Consider the following 18,495-nt stretch of genomic DNA (forward strand, 5'->3'; position numbering starts at 1 on the left):
AATGAAATTCAAGCCAATCTACACTTGAGTTATGGCAAAGATTTGATGGGCATGGTTGAAGTTAGTGGATGAAATGAAGTTCTCCTATTAATTTCAATTTTTTCATCATGATAGATCCTTGAGAGTTGTCAAAGATGTTACAGCATATGATGTTCTAGTACCATGGATAGAGCACAATACTAACATTTTAATGTGGATGTTAATTTTTTGTCTCCAAGTAGCTATGATTTTTAAAATTTTTTTATTTTTAGTTTACAACACTCAGTTCCACAAGTTTTTGAGTTCCAAATTTTCTCCCCCTCCCTCCCCTCCCCCCTCCCTTTCAAGACAGAATGGAATCTGACATAGATTCTACATATACCTTCACATTAAACTTATTTACACAATAGTGAAGTTTAAAAAAGAATTAAAACCAATGGAATGAATCATGAAAAAGAAGAAACAAACCAAAAAAGAAGAGAAAAAAGAGAGCAAATAGTTTGCTTCAATCTGCATTCAGACTCCATAATTCTTTCTCTGGATGTAGATAGGTCTTTCCATCATGAGTCCTTTGGAGCTGTCTTTGAACCTTGTATTGCTGAGAAGTGCCAAGTCTATCAAAGTTAGTCATCCCAGAAGCAATATGTCTGTGGTTGTGTACAATGTTTTCCTGGTTCTGCTCCCCTCACTTCGTATTATATCATGTAGGTCTTTCCAGGTTATTATGAAGTCTGTACATTCCCCATTTCTCATAGCACAATAGTATTCCATTACATTCACATACCACAATTTGTTTAGCTATTCCCCAATTGATGGGCATCCCTTTGATTTCCAGTTCTTTGCTACCACAAAAAAGAGCTGCTATAAATATTTTTGTATATACAGGTCCCTTTCCCACTTGTGTGATCTCTTTGGGATACAGCCCTGGAAGTGGTATTGCTGAGTCAAAGGGTATGCACATTTTTATAGCCCTTTGAGCACAATTCCAAATTGCTCTCCAGAATGACTGGATCAATTTATAACTCCACCAACCATGTGACAGTGTTCCAATTTTCCCACGTTCTCTCCAGCATCTGCTATTCTCTTGTTTTGTCATGTTAGCCGATCTGACAGGAGACATGTGGTACCTAAGAGTTGTCCTGATTTGCGTTTCTCTAATCAGTAGTAATTTAGAGCATTTTTTCATATGACTATAAATATCTTCAATTTCTTCCTTTGAAAACTGCCTATTCATATCCTTTGACCATTTCTCAATTGGTGAAGGACTTGTATCCCTATAAGTTTGGTTCAGTTCCCTGTATATTTTAGAGATGAGACCTTTGTCAGAGATAATGGTTGCAAAAATTATTTCCCAATTTTCTGCTAACCTCCTAATCTTAGTTGCATTGGCTTTGTTTATACAAAAACTTTTCAATTTGACATAATCAAAATTTTCCATTTTGCATTTTGTAGCACTCTTTATCTCTTATTTGGTTATAAATTCTTCCCTTCTCCATAAATCTGACAGGTAAACTATTCTTTGCTCTCCCAAATTGTTTATAGTATCAGTCTTTATACCTAGATCATGGATCCACTTAGATGTTATTTTGGTATATGGTGTAAGATATTGGTCTATGCCTAGTTTCTCCCATACCATTTTCCAGTATCCCAGCAGTTTTTTTGAAATAGTGAATTCTTAACCCAGAAGCTGGACTCTTTGGGTTTATCAAAGAGTAGTTTGCTGTAGTCATTGACTACTGCATCTTATGTACCTAACCTATTCCACTGATCCACCATTCTGTTCCTTAGCCAGTACTAAGTAGTTTTGATGACTGCTGCATTATAACACAGTTTAATATCTGATATGTCTAGGCCACCTTCCCTAGTGTTTCTTTTCATTAATTCCCTTTATATTCTGGACCCTTTGTTCTTCCAGATGAATTTTGTTATTATTTTATCTGGCTCTGTAAAATAATTTTTGGTAGTTTGATTGGTATGGCACTGAATAAGTAAATTAATTTTGGTAAAATTGTCATTTTTATTATATTAGCTCGGCCTAACCATGTGCAACTGATATTTTTCCATTTATTTAGATCTGACTTTATTTGTGTGAAAGATGGTTTGGTAAGTGTGTTCATATAGGCCCTGGGGTTGTCTTGGCAGGTAGGCTCCCAAATATTTCATAGTATCTACAGTAGCTTTAAGTGGAATTTCTCCTTCTATTTCTCGCTGTTGGGCTTTGTTAGTAATATAGAGGAATGCCGAGGATTTATGTGGGTTTATTTAGTAGCTATGATTTTAAGGGGAGTGAGTACTTCTCTCTCCCTCAAGTTTATTATTTGCTAAATGACCAAAAAATATACCTGCTTTCCCTACTTTACTTTTCCAAAGTAAGTGATATGTATGAAAAAGATTTGCCAAGTGATAGAAACACAAGTTGTTACCATTACAATCATGTAATTATCATTGCAGTAACTATGTTAATAAAAATCTATCTGAAAACCTGTGTGATGTAGTGGAAAGAACATTGGAACAATTAGATGTTCTGGGTTTGAGTTCTAACTCTTCCACTTACTAGCTATGTGATCTTGAGTATGTCTCTTTAATTTCTCTGAGCCTCAGCTTCTTTGTCTATAAAATGAGGAAAGTGAATGAGATGACCTCTAAAGTCATTTGTACCTTTAGTATCTTATGACTCCACATAATATTTAAGTTAATCTATGATACTCTCTGTCTAGAAACTTACCTTCTATCATTTCCTCCATCACTCCCTCACAAAATATTTTTTAAATGGCTTGCTTTCCCTCCCACCCTTTGTGATTATTGCAATCCTAGTACTTTACAATCTTCAACTTCAGAGTGAAACATTATGCTATAGCCTCCATTTACAAGAACACCATCATGACATGTTGTACAATTTCTCAGTGTGGTGAAGAACAAAAAAGTCACTAGCTCAGGTATAAAGAAACCTGGATTAACCTCTGTTCTTTCCCTAAGTAGCTTTGCTATCTTGAGGTAGACATTTAACTTCTCTGGACCTTATTTTCTTCATCTACAAAATGAAGGCATTAGAGTAGATATTCTTTAATATTTCATGAGGCAAATGAGATATATATGGAATGCGCTTTGCAAACCATAAAGTATTTTGCTAAATCATAGATTTTTAGAAAGGATTCATATCAAGTTTCCTTTAAACCATGAATTGCTTTAGTATATTTCAAAAAAAAATATGATTGAATTTACACCAAATTGATTTACATGCAACATTTTATTAACATTTGTTTATAAACAACTAATTATTACTAGAAGTAAGTTATTTCCTCATGGATCAGTCTGTAGCACTGCAGGGTGATATTTGAATTGATTCAGAATGCCATGTCAATAGGTTTGGCTTGCATTCTTTCATGGGCCATTTCCTCTGATACTTTGATGGCCCCGTTTGATGTGGGCTCTCCCTAAAGTAGCATATGTCACAATCTGTTGATACTTTTTCATCTTTTAAAATATTTCATCATGGATCCATCCAAACCACTGGAGATCTTCCTCCAGTTCTTTTTAATATTTTGGTGAGTCTAATGAAGTACTCTCTCTGCTCCCTCTGATCTTTGACATATGCCAGTTCTCCCTACTTTCTTCCTCATATAAGTCCTTGATTTCATTCATGCTGTACCTTTCATGAAAGTTATCACTGATCACCATAATGCACTGAGCCTACTAATGATGTCTGTCACATGTCTTCTCATTATGCTTTAGCTAAATTTGAATTCTTCCAAGATGTTTTATTTCACAATTAATTAGCATAGCATTCTTGGAAGAAGTTTGATGTTAAAAGAAATGTCTTTTGTGGCAGTGAATATTTTGGAATTAGTGAAAACGCTGTTTAATTTCCCAAAATCAGTCCAGTCTCCTCCTACTTAATTCAGAATCCATCTCATTAACACCTGTAGTCATATATATGTACATATGTGTATATATTTATACATATATAACTATACACATAATTTTTAACATATTATGATTATGTATTATGTGGGGGTACTTCCTGCAATGCTACAAGTGGCAACTCATTGACTATCTTTGATAGTGTGTCATGTCTATATCCTCTACAGGAGTAGTCACTATCCAAACAAGGAACAATAAAATTGCTACGGAATGCCTATTGCCCATACTATGGCATGCAAATGGATGGATAACCAATAGAGCTCATACATCAATGCATATAACTAGGAAAGGCACTGCATACCTATAATGAACTGGACCAAATAATAAATAAATAGGAAAAAGAAAGTAGGTTTGGTTGACTTTGGGAAACAAAACTTTATCCCAAAACAAAGAATCATATTTTTAACACTGGTATTCTTCCAGTGGTGCTATATAGCTGTCATAGAATAAAGCAGTCTCTGAAGAATTAAAGTTATAAGCCTCCCATGAAAAGAAAGGGCATGATGGATGTGATTAAGTTACAATATACTACCACTGAAGAAACATTTAGGAGTGTAAAAAAAATCACATTACAAAGAAGCATGTTAGAAAAATAAGGTGAATTGACCTGTGCCCTTTTGGTATGTACACAAGCTACCCATCAAGAGATGTAAAGGTATTGATTAAGCTGCTAGGTAGTACGAAGGTACTCTGGGTACTTACCATCAGTTTTGACAATGTTGTAAGGCCACATAAAATGATACCTCGATCCCCGAAATAACGTTTTGACAGAGAGGAGCTCATTGTAGATTCTGTAGAACTATTCCTATGTTGTCCTACTTTCAGGAGAAATCTATGCCTGACTGGGATAAGAATGAGAGTAATAGGCAAAATGAAAAGGCAACCCCCACAACAATAGTAGAGGCATTTGCTTCTGTAATCAATTGTTTGGGGGCATATCCAAGTATATTGATTATGATAGGTGCTAAAATGAACTAGTTCTCCAAGTTATAGACGGCTTCAGCAACCTTGACTATTCAATCAAATTTCTTGAAGCAATCAAGTTAACAAGGAGTACTCTCAGGACAAAGAAGCAAGGAATTGACAGTGATAGTAACTTACAAAGATGAGGAAAAATGGTAGGTCTTTTGGTGTGCCAGGAGGTCTCCTACCATAGAATAACCTCTGTCTTAAGTGAATTGATGTGACTGTTTGACAAAAATTATTTCATTAGGTGGGTGAGCATCCCACCAGCAGATGAAAATATAATTGAGCTAAACCACTCCCTTTTGGCCCTGTAGGTATTAAAATACTGAATTCAGGAACCTCTGAAAACCTGGAAAGCTATTATAGAACCCAAAACATATGGTTTTATTTTCACAGTCAGTACCAGCTCTGGAAAGCCATCTTCAGTTAAACCCTATTTGGATCCAGACCATATGATAAGCCCCACAAAGGCCTAGGTTGCTCTTTCCCAACTGATCCATTAGATCTGGTGTCAAAAACAGAGATTGCCAATCTCTGATGGTGTTGACATTCAAGGTTCTGTTTTGGGTATAGAGAATGGAGGGAAAGTGGGCAGTCTTACCACCACCTTACTTGTGGAAATTCAATTGTTTTGTGGTTATCATGCTGCTTGGGTGAAATTTCATGAAAAAGTAGCAAGGGTAGGCTAGTTATGGTTTTCCTTGAACTATACTAATTTCTACATTTTAGGCAACTGATTCTCATCAATGGAGCTAGGAGAATGCTAGAGTGTGCCTTGTAACTGGAAGAACTCATCGTCTTAAAGCTCATATTGAACTGGAAGGGATCTGATAAGTCATCTTTTCCAATACTTTCAATTACCAAGAAAAGAAATTGAGGCCCAGTGAAGCAGGATAGCTTGCTTATGATCATACAACTAAATTAAATATCAGAACAAGGATTTGAGCCTGTGTTCTCTGAATCCAAATCCATTGTTCCTTCCACTGTACACTAATTGCCTTAATGTACACATAGCGACAGGTAAATGTAGACAGGTGTCAGATAGGGCTAATCCATAATGGGTCTAGCCAAGCACCTCTCAGAAACTCATTTATCAGAGTGGTGGTATTTCACAATAAGACTAGCATATTCTACTTTGGCCTATTTTTTCTTGTGCAACTAATGTCAAAAATCTCTCAGAGCCTCTGGAGAAGAAATATTTCTACCTTGTCCACTGGAACACTATTATTTGTGAGCTAGTAGATAGAGAAAGGATAATCCACCCTGCTGGACAGGATACCATGAAGGCCATGTTTGCCCAGTCTATAGCGAATTCCCAAGAGTGAATGGATATTCATAAATGATTTTCATTGGGCCAGGAATGTAAGGTCTTCTACTTACTAGGCAAAGTCTGGGAGATTCTAGGTGGTTTCTGAGACCTCAAGCACTGATTCAGCCAAGAATTTTCTGGGTCCCAAATGTTTCCTGATTGTATGAGTCAGCTGTTGTTATAAACTATGTGGTCTCTAGGGCCCTTTGTTAGGAAAATGGTCACTCTTGTATTGAAATGATAAATTGTCTCTTTGTAGAGTTTGGGCAACAAAACTGCCTGGCTGCCTGAAACAGGCTGACAATAGTAGCAACTAGGGACATCTCCATGTCATTGGGAGCAAAGGTTGGGAATGAAGTAACTTTTTCCTGGGATGGAGTTGTTGAAACCCAATAAGAAGAGAATAAATGTAATGCAAAGGTCAAGACAGGGACAAATATAAATGATGACAGAACACAGAGATTTAAGGGGTTAAGGTGAATGAGTGAATTGGTTGCCAACCAGAGAATTCAAATGACGAAGGAATGTGCCAATGATTAGAAAGCCAAAAATGCAGGAATTGAAGGGAGTTAACACTTTGTCTAAATTCAAGCTGCTTCCTGGAAGCTTAAATGGTTTTATTCCAGGGGTTTGTGTGCCTTCATCCCATTTTGTGCCAGTGCCCAGACGAGCCCCACTGCCTAGTGCTGACTCAGGGCTGAATGGGTCCAGATGCTCTTCCCAACTTCATCTTCTTAAGTGCAACTGCCATTTCTTCTCAACACACATCAAGTTCTGAGCTGTTAAAGTCCAAATTTGGTGGTTTCGGTATTGTCCTCAGTGAAAATAGATCACTCTTAAAACCCTAAAAGATCTGTTTCAATTCATATCTGTTCCTTTCCTTCTAGTTTAATCAAATGTTCTCAGCATGACCTTGTTTACTGGATCCCTTGCCAAATTTTTTCTAGCCTACTTTTTATCTTTCAACTGAATTTTGCTGTTTTATGATTTAGTACCACTCTATAGTCTTTACTCATCTCCCTCCACAATATTTGGCAAATTATCTTGCACTTTAAACTACTGTTATCTTCGGCCTTCATGTCTCTCTGCTTGGCAAAGAGCTTAGAAGTTTACTGGCCAAGTTGGTTTCTAGCCCCTTTCAGATTCATTCTTAAGAAGACCATTTAGCATTGGTTAAACATCTCTAAGAAATAATCATAATTGGAGCCATTTTTTCTTTTCTCCATTTTTTAGTCACAATCAAGAAGTGGTTTAAGCAGCTCCATTTGGAGCCACTGTAGCTGTACGGATTGATTTCATCATGCCTTTATCCTTTCCCCTAATTTGGTGACTGCTTTGAACTTTGCTCTAACTAGGCTGTCATCTGACTACATTCAGACAACTAATTCTGAAATAACTGCTACGTCAGTAACAAGGCTGGTCTGGTATGTTATGATATAGTCCATTTACTTCTTAAAAAAAAACCATAGTGTTATTTTCACATCTTTAATGCAAGAGAACTTTCCAGCTCATTTCTTGAAGAAAATATTCATTTTGTACATGCAGTAGGATGCTAAGTATCTTTAAAATCATTGGTCTCTTTCATTTGTAGATCCCAAACTATTTTTAAAGCTTTGTTGTTACCAAGCTCCCTGGTTATCAAGTTGACTTAGTTTAGGGGCAACATATTAGAAGGATTCCTTGATCTGAATTTAGAGTACCTGGGTTGGAATCCCTGTTTTGCTTACACATGTAACCTAAGGCAAGTCAACAAGCATTGATTAAGCACCCACTATGTGCTAGTCACTGTGCTAAGTGCTTAGGATACATGGAAGGGCAAAAAGAGCCAGTCCCTGGCAACTATGCAAACAACTATGGACAAATGAGATATATGCAGGGTAAATTGGAGACACTCAACAGAAGGAACGGGACCAGGAAAGCCTTCTTGTGGAAGGTAGAATTTTGGCTGGAATTTGATGGATGATAGGGAAACTAGAAGATGGAGATGAGGAGGAAGAAAATTCTAGGCATAAAGGATAGCCAATGAAAATGCCTGGAATAGGGAGACAGATTCTATTGTATGAGGATAGCAAGGAGTCTAGTGCCTCTGGATTGAAGAGAGGTCATTTTACTCTTCTGGCCCTCAGTTTCACCACCTATAAAATGAAGGCATTAAATTAAATGACTTTTAAGGTTCCTTTCAGCTCAGAAATCATGTTTCTAGGATTTTTAGATCTTGATCATTTTTTGGTAGAATTTCTTGCCTACAGGCCAGTGAAATCAACCCAACTAAGGCATCAAGGAACCCTAAGAAAGAGACAGGAGGCATCCAGTGTCAGGTACATCAAACCTGTATCACAATTGCAACAACCGTAAGATTTTGATGGAGATAACCCAGGACCCTGAACCCAAGATCCCTGGAAAGAGCAGAACTTCCAAGATGATAAGCTCTGTTTTCTAGCCACAGCCAATATTGAGGGAAACAATTGCTATGGAGAAGGTGTCCATTTTCCTTCCCACCACCAACACCAATTACTAATTCCTATCATAGAACTGATAAGTCTAAGAGCTCTTGCAGTAGCAGCATTTCCCCCTCCTCTGCCTTCAGAAAACCGATCTAATTTCCAGCATAGCCCCTTCAGCCATCATCTTGAGAAGCAACCCCTCTGGAGAAGCAACTTGGATACTGGAAGTACTGCCTCTTCAGCTGCTGAAAATCCAGAAAAGAAAGTTCTTACTGCAAAGGTGCTTGGCATTGACAAGTGATTCAACATCACAGACACACGTGGCATATCTGTAGAAATGACATCAAAGAATATTCATTATCATTTGCTTTGCCATTTCACCTTAGGAATAATGGGAACTTTCCATGTGACTTGCTGCTGAAACTTATGCTGTCTCCCCCAATGGAATATGAGTTCCTTCAGAGCAGATACTTTCTTCCTTTTCTGTTTGTATTCCTGCATTTGCTAGGCTTGGAGCATTGCACTGAGGCTTTATTGGTGCTTTTTTCACCCATTCCTTCTCTTCTGCAAGAGAGTATACATGATGGTCATTTTCCTCTTTTTTGTCATGAGCATTGTAAGGCAAGAAGGCAAGATGATGAGGTGTCATACCATGGCTCAGTGGATAAAGTGCTGGGCCTGGAGTCAGAAAGACCTGAGTTCAAACCTGGCCTCAAACACTTAGTAGCTGTGTGACCCTGGGCAAGTCACTTCACTCTGTTGCCTTCATTCACCAGAGAAGGAAATGGCAACCCACTCCAGTATCTTTGCCGAGAAAACCCCATTGACAGTACTGACAGGCTATGGTCTGTGGGATCATGAAATATCAGACACAACTGAGATACTGAACAACAACACAACCTAGAAAGTAATGTTTGCTTATATCTTTGGAAAGAACAACTCTAGCCATGAGGAGAACTCACAGGCCGCCCCACTCTCCCCATTCATCTGCAATTTTCTTTGTATCTTACATGATTTTACTGAAATACAGTGAATCTGGGTGTGGTTCAGGTCCCCCTGTTTTAGCTTATTAAGGTTTGGACCAGTAACTCACTTTATTTTAGGACCAGACCTTTGATTTTGTCAATATAGGGAACTCTAGACAGAGAAACTTAGACTGCCAATGAAGATCAGGACCTGTTCTGCAATTTGTAAGGTTACAGAGTTGCCTGAAGATGCTGAGAGTTTACAGACTTGCCCAGGTTCACGCAGCCATTGGGAAGACTTGAACCAGGATTCTCTATCCAACCTTCAGTATTTAGGTTGCCTATAGTTAAATGAATTGCTTGTTCATTAGCTCACATGTATGATATCTAGACTCTCTCCTCTTTTCTGCCACTCTGACAGTTACAGTAATGGAGAGGAGTGGGGAGGTGGCTTCATAGTAATAAGGACAGTTTGGTATTTTTGTCTGTTTCATGTGTTGCCATGGCCAAAACCAAGCCAAAACAACAACATACAAAAAACAAACACTGTCTAGTAGTCATCCTTTTAGTGATGAACTGAATCTCCATACTTAGGTCAGTTGGTCCATGTGCTACAGATACAGCATCTGTTTCTGGGCTTATGCTTGACATAATGTGTTTTGATGGCATAGTCTTGGAAGCTCTTGTCAAGCCCTTGAAAATCTTTGGTTTCCTCTATACCCAGATAAGACACTGGAGTAAGACAATTGTTGAATAACAGATGGAAAACAGAATATAATTATAATCTAAGTGCATTTCTGTGTGGCCTAGTGGATAAATAACTGGACTGGACATCTAAAAGACCTTGACTCAGTTTTTCTCACATACTGGCTGTGCAAATCTGGACAAATCACTTAAGCTCTCAGTACCCCCAGACAACTCTGTAAGATTATAAATTACACAGCAAGTATCAATCTACATTACTAAGAGGAAAGTGAATCCAGAAGGGCTTCATGGAGGAAGCAAAGCTTGATCTAGGTTATGCAAATTAGCTCTATTTTTAAAAAATGATATTAAAGGAGAGAGATGTACAAAGTACAACAGGAAGAGAATTTTATGTGAAAGAGTGAATCTGTTGTAGTTTGCTTTTTAAAATGCATATAATAAATTCAACATGTTATTTTCAAAGCCGTCCTTATCTGTGATTCTTTCTGAAATTCATTTTGTTCTCTTCTGTGCACATAATTTTAAATAAATATTATTGATTTTTGTTTTGGTTTTACATTGCTTGAATTTCTCCCACTATCCCTATCTTTACCCCTCTTCTCCTTCCAAAGAGTCAGTCCATATAATAAAGAATATATTAAGGGGGAAAAAAGAGAAGAGAAAAAAATCATTAAATGAATCAATAAATTGAAATAATCTGAAAATTTATACAGAAATATAGTGCAAATATGTAAAAAAAAAACACTTCTGAAGGGGTTGACACTTGTTCTTCACATAACCTTTGCAAAAGAATGGGTGGGTGGCTCCTTATATCTTCCTTGAAATCATTCTTATTCTTTGTAATTCTGCAACATTAAATGTTAACATTTTGATGGTTATTCTTTCCAGTTACATTGTTTGAGTCATTTTGTATATTGTTTCTTGTCTCTCTTTAGTTCATTCTATGTGATGATATAGAAATGTCACGTAAGTCAAGACAACTAAGTAGTACAAAGGTTAGAGCCTGGAGTCAGGAAGCCCTGAGTTCAAATCCAGCCTCAGACACTAGTGTTACTCTGGGCAAGTCGTTTAACTTTTATTTGACTCACTTTCTAAAACTGTAAAATGGGGATAATAATGTGCCTACCTAACAGAGTTGTTTTGAGGATCAAATGGGATATTAGCACAGTACCTGGTTCATAGTAGGTGCTATACAAAAGCTATTCCCCTTCCCATTAAGTCTTTACATGTTTCTCTATATTCATCAATACAGTATAGGATTATTTCATGAGATTTATGTCCCACGATTGTTTAGCCATTCGGCAATCAACAGTTGTCTATTTTGTTTTTAATTCTTTATTAGCTTTGAAAAGTACTACTATGAATATTTTAATGAATAAAGGGGGACTTCCTTCTTATCAATAACTTTTTTGCCATATATGATTAGTAATGGAATCTCTGGGTCAAAGGGGACATTGAAGTCATTTCATTTGCATAATTCCAAATGATTGACAACTCTACCAACAATTCACTAAAGTTATTATTTACATTTTTACTAATTTTTTTTTGTGTGTGTCATGATGAGTTTATTTGGAAGATGAGTATGACAAGGAGAAAGCGTGATAATGTGTGGTGAGCCATGTATCAGCCCGTAAGAACTCCTCTAAAACGTGTCGGAGTTTATGGTGGATTTTTTTTGACCATTTGCTTCCTTGGCTACAGGTTCTATTCTTCTCACATCAGAATTTGCTTCAGAAGTAAATATACTGGTTACTAAGATACATAGGCATTTATTGAAATGCATATCTGAGGTGATTAACTACACAGAACAATGGGCCAACAGCCTACAGTATCACCCCACCCTACAGGGGCTGGACTGGCCCTGTAGAAGCAGAGTAGAGATCGGGAGGAACAAGCAAAGGTCCTCATGCTGAGCATCCTAGGTGAGCATGGAAGCGACCCAAGCAGAATCCCCCAGCCCTCTGCCCTCTCCAGCAGGGCATCCATTTGCTCACCACTCAAGGGGCGCCAGTCGATTTTTGTATCTGTTCCTTTAAAATCAGGATACTCTGCCGTTGCTCAGGAGGCAGCATAGCAATTTGGTCTGCGGTCAGTTGGAGCACTTGCATAATCAAAGCGGCCTTTTCATGATCCTGTGGAGTAACTTGGTTCTGTCCAGGACTAAATCCCCCAGGCTGACCTCTGCCTTGCAGACCAGATCCCTGCATGCCTGGGACCTGCCTGGGACCCTGTGGGCTACCTGTTCCCATGCTGATTGGCCCAGGTCCCTGGAGTCCCCCAGGCATTGGGCCTCTGGGGCCAGGGCCTCTTGTCTCCATTGTTCTTGTATCTATGCCCCTAGCCTCCATGGCCCTTGATTCCAAACTTCGGGCCTCCATTCCCCTGGCTTCCATTGCTCTGGCATCCATGCCTCGGGCCTCCATGGCTCGGGCCTCCATGGCTCGGGCCTCCAGCCCTCTTGGGTCTCTTCCGCCTCTGCCATCCATGGGTGGACCCCTCTGATCCAACATGGGTCCCCTAGGCTCTCCCATTAGAGGCCGATGCTCTCCCAGTGGCCCTCCCCTCATCTCGTGGGGAGGGCCACGACTGTCATGGCCAGGGACGTGGTGCATGGGAGGACCCTGATGGGGTGGCCCCAGGTAACCTCTGGGTTCTACTTCTCCAGTGACTGAGAGCAAAGTCCCTCCACGTGGGTCATTTGGAGCATCTCCTAAAAGACCTCGGGGAGGTGGGCTGCCAGCAGGCATAGGTCCACGTTGCATAGGGGCTCTGGGGTCTGGCCCGGGGGTCCCACGGGCGAGTGCTGTAGGGTCCCTTGCCCCCGGTCTAGGGATACTGGCCCACCGCCTGGCATTCCAACCTTGGACTGCATCCCACCTCCAGGAGCCAAGGGGCCAGGGCCAGGTCCTGCAGTGGGCAGTGCTCCTGGTGCAGGAACGCCACCTGGCAGAGGTGGTTGCATCAGAGGAGGAGCTCCATTCACATGCATTCCACCCAAGGGCTGCGGTTGAGAGGCTGGAGTACTCAGCTGGTTCATTGGCGCACTAGGTCCTTGGCTGGGCTGCGGCTTACCTTGAATCAGAGATGGGATATTTGCTTGCCGATGCAAAATCTTCAGTGCAATCTCTGGATCCACAATGCGCATCACTACTTGGGCCTGTAGCAAAGCATAGGCTAGCTGGGGGTTCTGGAGCAGCATGTTCCGTGCTTCTTGGGGACTATTCTGGACACAAAGCTTCATCTGCTTCATCAGCTCAAACATCTGTTCTGGTGGCAGACTGGCAACTGCTCTGCTAATGGATTCTGGGGCATCTTCAGGGCTGATGGGGTCTCCATAGGGAGATTCAATGATGGGGGCACTTTAGTTCCTCTTTGTTCTTCTCACTAGCAGCGTTGTCTACTCGAAGTGCTCTCCCACTGAACTCACAGCCATTCAGGTTCCGCATAGCACTGAGGGCTGTTTCTTGGTCCTGATACTCACAGAAGCCATAACCCTTTGGTTTTCCTGTCTCCCGATCATATACCAACCTGAAACTGACAACTGGTCCAACTTCTGAGAAGATATCCTTTAGCTGTTCTTCTGTAGCTTCATATGGAATGTTGCCCACCTGTGCTCGGCGTTAGAACCCCAGCTCGCTCCGCGTTCTCTCTCGGCCCCGCCTTCCTGGAGCACTTCCTCCATTCACGCCACCATTTTACCAATTTTCTGGGTGTGAGTGAGGTTAAATCTCATGTGTGTTTTGATTTATATTCATTTTATTTTTAGTCATTTCGAAGATTCATACAGTTATTAATAATTTGAAAGAAGTTGGTAGCCTACGTCATCAATGGTCCTCTGGTGTCATAGTTTTTCATTGCAATTATCAGAATTCTTAAATATTTACAAAACAGTTTTCTTTATAATGCTGTTGTTACTAAAAAATTGTTTTCCTATTTTTGCTCACTTCACTCTGTATCAATTCATACATGTCTTTTGGAATTTCTCTGAGTTTGTAATATTTTCCTTAAAAAGAAAAAGAGACTACATAAGGTTCTTTCACCCATTTAATTCATAAAGTGACAGTAAATGCCACTCCAAGTGATTGTAAATACCACTTCTAATGATTGATTTTGTCAAAAATCAGCATATGCATGAGGTAAGGAAAAAAGAAAAGCCCTATGGACAAAAGAGCTAAGCAAATGGGATTTTTGGAAAAATGTAGCTAGATGGCTTGTTGGATAGAGCACTGGGCCTGGAGCCAGGAATAACGAAGTTCAAATCTAGCCTCAGACCCTTACTAGCTATGTGACCCTAGGCAAGTCACTTAACCTCTGTTTGCCTTGGAGGCAGCTAAGTGGCACAGTGAATAGCAGAGTTCCCTCTCAGCCCTTTCTCCAGAATCAGGAATACCTGAATTCAAATCCAGCCTCTGACAATTACTAGCAGTATAACCATGAGCAAGTCACTTAACCTCTATTCACCTTAATCCACTGGAGAAGGAAATGACAATCCACTCTAGTATCTTTGCCGAGAAAACCCTATAGACAGTGTTGGCATGCTATGATCCGTAGGGTCATGGAGATTCATATAGGACTGAACCTCTGATCAACAACAACAGAGGTCTGGAAATGAGGGATGCTATAAATTTTCAAATCTGTGTCAGATCAGTTCATGGAGCAGGGGGAGGGTAGCAGCTAGAACGGTGGCTGGCTTCCCAATGTTCCCTTTTATACAAAAATCATTGCCATTTCTGATCATGTATTTAAGATATTCCTTCAGTTTCTTGATACTCCAGGTTTCTAGGACAGTGATTAGTGGGTAATCATGAACTTAGTGGTTTGTTCTAATTCAAGGCTTTGGAAACTTTGAACATTTTCTTTGATTAAATGAGATGAGGGGCTTCACAATAGAACATTTGTTTGCCCTGTCTTCAGTCAAAGTCCTTTCACATGGAGATGTGAAAGGTGCTTTTGAATCATTTGTGCCCAGATAGACATTATAAAATCCTAATTTTTAGGGAAGACCACTTTCATATGGATTGGAAGCTTATATCCACAATCAAAAAGATGTTAGAAACAATTAAATATAGCAATGCAGCATAATAAATAAATAATGGGCACAAATATCCTGGGAGGTGTTTCCATTTCTAAATTGTTTGCCATTATGAGAATTGGCCTCAGGATACCTTTTCAAGTAAGAGAACAGGCCATTTTATCAAGGGACTTACAAATTTCCCTCTTGAATTCTACATGCGAATGCTGATCTAGTTTCTGGAAGGGGTTTGGCAATAAGATTTCTAGAGGAAAGATAAGCTACTAATATGTATGAAGATACTAATATTAGGGAAAAGGGGGCACTCAGCTATCATTACAACCTTGAGTAAATGTTTGTCCAACCGTATGTATTCTCTAGAGGAGAGATGCCAATTTATTTACATCCCCAAAGGACAGATCGCATTTGCAGCTGCAAAAATCCTAAATAGCAAACATATCCTTACATGCATTAGGAAAAAGGTCAAAGAAGTCACAGACCCAAGTATTATGGGACATATGGAAACCCTAGTTTGGTAGATGCTGCCCCAGGATGAGAATAAAAAAAAACTGCTTAGACAATGAAGAACTCTATCTCCTGCTGATTTTTCTTATACCCTAATTTGAATTATATTTGGCCATGTATATCTAATTATCTCCATTAGACTGTTCACAGAGGACAGGGACTAAATCTTCCTACAGTTCTTAGTGTGGCATACTGTACGTATTAAATGTTAAATTAATGTTGTTTGAATGAATGAACGATGAGGGAAAGAAAGGATGGGCAAAAACAGAAAGAGGCTATTGTGTGAAATTGAGCTAAATGATAACAGGACTGTGTGATGTTAATCTCAGTTTCCTTATCTGTAAAGAGGTTGGATTAGATGACCTCTAAACTCCCTCTCAGCTCTAATCTTTTATCTCATGATCTATGACTCTATAATCTGTGACCCTATGATCTAGAATAGAATAAGTATTTAAGTGCCAACTATGTGTCAGGCTAAGCATTTTGCAAATCTTATTTAATTTGATTTGGATTTTTTCCTTAAGTTAGCAAGGTAATCAGATGAAACCATGGTGGGCAGGGCTGTAGTTGGGTATTAGAGAAGAGAGGTGGTCTAGAGAAGTTGTCTTGGAGAATCTGATTGGGTATCAACAAGAAGGGAGTATATGGTTGGTCCAATTGAATTTTAATAGAATTATGCTTCTGTACTATGACTATATATACATATATACACCTGTATGTATGTATGTTTATATATATATGTGTATATGTATACTCATATGGATGTATATATATACATGTTATATATGTATATATACATCCATATGAGTATATATACCTATAAATAAATATATACATACACATACATATATGTGTCTTCTGAGAAATGCCCTTAAAACCTAAAAGTTAATCAACAGATCTTTTTGCATTTTTTAATGGATCGTGGCGGGGGTGGGGGTGGCTGGGGAGAGACAATAACTGACAAACATCATCTTCTAAGGATTATGGGTTTGGGAGTGATGTTGGTGGGAGGAGTAAACCATAGAGATGAAATCATGCATCTTTAAAATACTTCAGTGTGATAATAGTGACTTACTTGAAGGATGGGGGTAAATAAACAAGATATTATAACAGGGAGAATCTGCCCCTGCTCATGGTCCTAACTTCTTTTCACTGCAATCTGTAACATACAATATCTCTGCCCCTGTTACTGCCACCTCTATGCTAGCATGCCTATGTTAGTGACTTCTGTGGTTCAGTATAACTGGACTAGAGGAGTCGGGAGTCCAGAGCTGTGATTTCATTGATGGCAGGATCTCCGATGTTGTGAAAGTACCCCTAGCAATGCAGATAATCAGTAAGGTGTCACTAAGCATGCACTACATCCCAAGTACTGTGCTAGTCCCTAAAGATACAATAGTGGGACAGTCCCTCCACTCAATGAGCTTACTGTTTTGTTGAGAGGAATATATGCTTGCATTATCAAGATGTATGGAAAATACATGAAAAGTGATTAGGGCAGTGGCAGACTGGCTTAACAAGGTGGAAATGGCTTCCAGAAAGGATTAATGAAGAGGTAGTGCTTATGCTGAGCTTTAAAGGGAGTTAGAGGTTCCAAGAGGTGACAGGGAGAGTTTTTCAGACTCTGTAAAGGTGTGGAGAAAAAAGATGGAATGTTATTTAGATCTGAGGTCTCAATCACACAGCCCACAGACATTTGTGGCCCACAACATTTCCATGTAATAATAATATTTACAGTAGCTAACATTTATATACTGCTTACTATATGGAAAACATGGTGCTAATGGCTCTATGACTATTATCTCATTTGAGCTTCATAGCCACCCAGGGAGCTAGGGGCTATCCCCATTTCACAGATGAGAAAACTGAGGCAAACAGAGGTTAAGTGACTTGCCCAGGGTCTCACAGTTATTAAGTGTCTGAGGGCAGATTTCAACTCAGGTCTTCCTGATCCTGGGTCTGGCACTCTATCCACTGCACCACCTTCACTGCCCCAAGTGTGTCTGAGCTAGATTAAAATGTAATTGGGGAATATTAAACAAAACAAATAATGATACAATAAAACATAGATAACATCACATTTAAAAACTATCACTATGTGGTCCACAAGGATCCTTATGTATGAAATGGCAGCCCCACGTTCTGCTTGAGTTTGACACCAGTGATTTAGAAGATTCATTGGACAGTAGATTGCATGAGGGAAAGCAATATGTAATCAACCTGGAGAGTTATGCTAAAGCCCAATTATGAATGGTTTTAAACACCAATAGTGGAGTTCACAACTTATCCTAGAAACAATAGTTAACCACTGCAGTTATTTAAGCAAGGAGATGCCATTATTTGATCTGTGCTTTAAAAATATTGGCAGCTGTGTGGAGGATAGATTCAAAAGGAGAAAAAAATGCATGCAAGGACATCAGTCGGGAAACTATTATAGGCTAGGAGACAGAATCATCTTGTTGATATCTTATAGTTTTAGAGAAATTATCCTGGACACTGGGGAAAGGGAGACATTAAGTGGTTCGCTCATAGACAAGACTTGAACCCAGATCTCTAACTCCCAGGTTGGCCCTCTCTCCATTTACTATTCCATATCTATATAAAAAATGTCAAGTAAGAGGGTGCCAGCATAAAACTAATCACAGGTCTGACTTCCTTTCTGGCCCCAAT

At 39.3% G+C, this 18,495-nt stretch overlaps 1 protein-coding gene and 1 pseudogene across 6 annotated transcripts in view; one reads left to right on the plus strand and one right to left on the minus strand.

Moving 5' to 3' along the window:
- Positions 1-18,495, plus strand: part of SORCS1 (sortilin related VPS10 domain containing receptor 1) — a 719,989-nt gene that overhangs the window by 639,532 nt on the left and 61,962 nt on the right. The window lies entirely within an intron of this gene.
- LOC118828361 lies at positions 12,259-14,257 on the minus strand (annotated as a pseudogene).

The sequence above is a fragment of the Trichosurus vulpecula genome, chromosome 8, assembly GCF_011100635.1.
Source record: "Trichosurus vulpecula isolate mTriVul1 chromosome 8, mTriVul1.pri, whole genome shotgun sequence".
NCBI classification, from domain to species: domain Eukaryota; kingdom Metazoa; phylum Chordata; class Mammalia; order Diprotodontia; family Phalangeridae; genus Trichosurus; species Trichosurus vulpecula.